Source organism: Austrofundulus limnaeus, unplaced genomic scaffold (assembly GCF_001266775.1).
Source record: "Austrofundulus limnaeus strain Quisiro unplaced genomic scaffold, Austrofundulus_limnaeus-1.0 Scaffold201, whole genome shotgun sequence".
Classification (NCBI taxonomy): Eukaryota; Metazoa; Chordata; class Actinopteri; order Cyprinodontiformes; family Rivulidae; genus Austrofundulus; species Austrofundulus limnaeus.
The window spans coordinates 765774-770778 of NW_013952603.1; the positions used below are offsets into that span (position 1 = coordinate 765774).

At 38.6% G+C, this 5005-nt stretch overlaps 1 protein-coding gene across 1 annotated transcript in view; it reads left to right on the plus strand.

The window, feature by feature from the left end:
• Positions 1-3746: 3746 nt before the first annotated feature.
• slc1a9 (solute carrier family 1 member 9) overlaps positions 3747-5005 on the plus strand; it is a gene marked incomplete in the record, with an annotated part of 16183 nt that continues 14924 nt past the window's right edge. Inside the window, 2 exon segments of the mRNA XM_014018772.1 lie at positions 3747-3759; positions 4301-4331.

Here is a 5005-nt window from a genome sequence, read left to right on the forward strand (position 1 = left end):
ACACACACACACACACACACACACACACACACACACACACACAAACACACACACACATCCAATCTAAAATCAGAAGAACACACAAGTCCTTTTCCAAAAGTATCTGGAAACAATTTTGTCAGATTTCTGTCTAATTTCTGCTGCAACCTGCGGTTCTGGAGCCCATCTGGTTTTTCAGACCACCTGTTAACTGAAAATATCTTCAGCCTGAATAATATTTAAGTCTAAATTAACAGGAAACGTTACTTTCAGCAGATTTTCGGCTCACATATTTGCAATAAATCCAGGAAGTGTCCGTCTGTTTAAACTCAGCTTCAGCTTGTTCTTTAAAACAAACTTTTAGGAGGATTTGTTGATAAGAGTTGATCCTTTTAGTATGTTTTCAGTTGAACTGAACATCTGATGGGTAAGCAGGGCCCTGAAGGTAACAATTAAAACTCTGATAATAATCTGAAATCGGTGCCGACAAGACTGAGGTGACTTTAACGGGACGGGCTGGACCTGGGGAGAGTTGGGCCCGAGCCTCTCTGAGGTGCAGCAGAAACCCACAACATGTCAGCTGTCCATCACACCGTCCCACCTTCATCCTCTTTACTGATTCACCCAACCTGCGAACAGACAGCAGGGGCTGTAATCTGTAAAACTCATCTAATAATCTGAGAATAAACACCACATTTATCCCTTTAAAAGGTTTCAGCAGGAGCCCTCTGCCCTGCACAGGGTCACATCTGATTCTGATTCTGATCTGATCGACACCGACAGAGTTAATAAACACACACACACACCCCGTGCCCCCCGCCCCCCACACCACAGGTAGAGTCAAACCAGACACACAAACCGAAGGAATTAGGTTCTGCAGTGCTTTGAAGCGCAGATGTTTGCATCCGGCAGAGGTTATTTTAACTAAATTAATCAGAATGTATCAAATCCAAACATTTATTTAGTTTAAAAAGTCACTTGTAAGTTATATAATAATTAAAAAAACAGAAATTTATAGTAATTTGAGTTTAGTCACACTCACTATATATTTGTCACTAAATAAATTTGTCGGGATTTTCTGCTTGATTTTAAACATAAAAAAGGTTCAAAAGATTTGTTGATGTAGCTACAAAAATTATTATTTCTGTTTAGGAGAAAGTCGGCTTCAAATAAATAAAAAATAGACCAAAAACGACTCYTCTGTTAATTAATTTCACAAAAAATACCTCAAAGAAATTAAAAGTAATTTTCACGCTAATACAGAGCCCGCGAGGGGACATGGGGGTATTTTTTTCTTTTGCATTACCTCGCAATACTTTTGCGTTACCTCGCAATATTGTTTTGCATTCTCACGCAAAACTTTGATTTGWATATGAACTGAATTAAAGACTTTTATTTTGAAATATCCGGTTACCAAAACAGGATGTGTCGCCACAAGTTCATGAAATTGACATTGATGTTGCGTGGCTGCACTGTGTTCAAATATCAGCATATGACAAATTTCCATGCCTGGTTTTGTGATATATTCATTCTGAAGCTGAATTAAAGCAGCAAGCTAACATGCTAATGGTGAACATGTGAGTTTGTTAATAAACCGGCAGGCACAACAGTGATAAACTACTTTTGCGAGGGAACGCAAAAGGTATTGCGAGGGAACGCAAAAGGTATTGCGAGGTAACGCAATACTTTTGCGTGGGAACGCAAAAAGAATAAGAATCCCCCACGTCCCCTCGTGGGCTCAGTACGCTAAAGCTTTTGGAACAAGAAAAATCTAAATTTTGACCTTTGACCTGACAGTCACTTTAACCTGACGTGGATTTTTCTCCTTTTCTTTTTTTTATATATTAACTGATCTCTTGTGGGAAGAACGATGTTTGAACTGGTGGTTCCTAAGGTTGGGGTCTTGAAAAGTTCTATAAAAATCYAATAAACTTTGATAATGATTGTTAGCATATTTAGCCTTAAAAACCCAACAGTACAAATGTCTTAATAACCGTTTTAGAAGACTTCAGCAGGATCATGAGGCTCTGCTGTTTTTATTTTGTGGGTCAAAAGTAAAAAAAAAAAAATGCAAAAACACAGATTTGATTATAGAAAAGAATCATTAGTAGCTGAATTTCAGCCCTAATGATCAAAGATAAGAACTTTAACTGGATAAAAACCTACATTTTTACAGATGCATGTGTTTTCTGTTAGCGGGTGACTTTTTGAGCACCATCGTTTGACTCCTGCAGGGAATCCTGCAGTGCGGCGAGCGTCCTCCTCCTCCTCCTCCTCCTCTTCCGTCTGTTAAACGAGTTTTGTGGAGGGGCGGGGCGGGGGATTATATCTCCATCCCTTCGCAAAGCTCACACCAAACAATCAACCGCTGGAAATAATCCTCTGAGACACACAGACACCCGAACACACCCGTCGGTACAAACCCACATGAATGCAGATGTCTCCCGAACAGAATATTACAACACAGTTTTTACTCACAGAACGCACTCTGAACATCAAGACGATTTATTAGTTGTTGTTTTAGTCGCTTTAACAAACATTTTAATGGGAATTTAATCTGACAGCTGCAGTAAAACCGAGGATTTAGAGGGAAATGAAGGCAGATAATTAGTTTGGGGAAAAGTCACGGCTTTATTTAGGTCAAAGTTGAGATAGTTTTCTGTCATTTTAAAGCAGAAAAAGCTTAAACTTCACAACTTTCCTCAACATCTTTCTGCAGTTTATAACCAACAAACTGTCTCACAAGAAGTTTAAACTTCTTGTTTTAAAATTAAAATAAGTAGAAATTAGATTTTTTTAAATTTCTAAACACTTTTTTCTAATATCTAAGATAAAACCAGTTTTATAAAATAAACTACTTGGTGCAATTTTAATTGAAACATTAGAAATAATTTGTTCCATTGTGAATAAAATCTGGTTTTATCAAAGCATTCTGTTTTTTTTTTTTTTTACACAACTTAGATTAGGGGTTTAGTCCTGGATACTTTCATCAGCTTCTTCTTCTTCTTTTGTTATTTAGACCTTTTCTGGCGGGGCATTAGACATTTAAGAGGTCAAATAGTTTTTTCTCCGTGGAGCAGAGCCAACAGTGAGATCTGATTCCTTGAGGCCAGCAAACATCATGTCCTGAGGCAGCTCTGACATCTCCTGGAGCAGGAAAATAATCTGTCTGCTGGGGAAGATTTACAACACAATCCTCTTTCTGTTGCTTCACAGCCTTTTTCACAAAACAGAAGTTTATTCTGCAGCTTTTTCTGTGACAAATCACAGACGCATCTTCACGTTTGAAGGATCTGTTTTATCGCAAACTAGGGAGGATGGTTTTAATTCTGGCATTACCGCTTTTAGTTTTTTTTTTTTTCGTTCATCCGAGCCTGACTTCATCTGAAAGCTATGTTCAGGATAATGGCCTCTCTCCCTTTGACTCTTCTCAGATTCGTGTAAATATAACCATGTGGCCAAATGACATCACCAAACATTGTTCCTGTTAAGAATGATGTAAAGATTGGAAAGAGGATTTGTGATGAATATAACAGTGACCCACGCGACCCTGAAAAGGAAGAAGCGTGTACAGAAAATGGATGGATGGATGGATGGATAACAGTGGATCCCCCCTCCCCCCCTTCCTCCCTTCATAACTCCATTCATCGAGGATTACATCCCTGCCACTGAAACTTGACAGGAGGCACTCCGCCCCTCAAATTCACCGCTTCTGATCACGCCGGCGGTCCGACTTGGGGAAACCTGACAGAGATGGACCACTGACAGGAGACAAACCAGGTGATGTTTGTTTGTGGCGCTCATGTCTTCTGCTTTCACTGACTCTACGCCATCCGTGAAGATGATGGATTATAATCTCGTCTGATTGTTGGTAAACGTGACATTCYCCCTTAGAATAAGGAACCGTTTTGCTCTCGATGTGTTGCAGGTGGTGGAGGTTTCTGAACGTCCTCTGTGAGGATGATTAAACATGGACGACAGTGTTTGTCACATTTTCTGCGTTTTGACAAAAAACATTCTGGGATTTACAAGTGATTTGTTTGTATCGACGCTGACAGTTTCTCTGTTAATCCACCACCTTTAAACAGATTATCCTGACTAAAGTGTTTCACAGCTGATGGAGCCTCTGCGCGTTTCATCGAGCACCTCCATGATAATCTTGTTTATTTTTCTTTTCTTTTTTTTGTGAAGTATCTCACCAACAGTGCAATCAAATCTGGTATTTATGTCGCCAGGAGAATTAATCCCAGACTCTGCTGAACTTTTTTTTACTCTACAAAAATAATCAGTGGAATGAGACAATTTTTCTGTTATAATTCAGGATTACAGGGAGGTGGATCTTGGTTCATTTGGTAAGTTTCCTGCTTCAGTTCATTTTAAGCTTTTAGCTTTGCTGGCTTTAATTTGAACATTCTGCACTGAATTTTCACACAAAATTACATTTCTCTTTTTGACTGTAACTTTTTGACTGCATGTTAACTCAGTGTTGATCCAATCAATCAATCAATCAATCAATCAGTCAGTCAGTCAGTCAGTCAATCAATCAGTCAATCAGTCAGTCAATCAATCAATCAGTCAGTCAGTCAGTCAGTCAGTCAGTCAGTCAGTCAGTCAGTCAGTCAGTCAGTCAGTCAGTCAGTCAGTCAGTCAGTCAGTCAGTCAGTCAATCAATCAATCAGTTAATCAATCAGTCAATCACTGTGGGATAAATCTTGTGCCAGCAGGAATTGAATTTGAATCGCTCAGATTGAATCTGAATGTGCATAATTTGAAATTGAATGCATTGGTTTGAAAATTAATTTTACTAAGTTGAAACTGAATTTAAAGTTTTGTATCAGAATTAGTTTGCGTTGAAACTATATTTTGGTTTATTAAAAATTCAGTTTGACTACTTTCACTTTCAGTTCCATAATTCAGATTTTTGTGTCACATCCTGGTCCTTGTGGTCCTTTATGGATCAGTCAGCAGCAGCATCTGATCAATATGTGATCCATGATGTAAATGTAACATTTTCTACATATAGGTC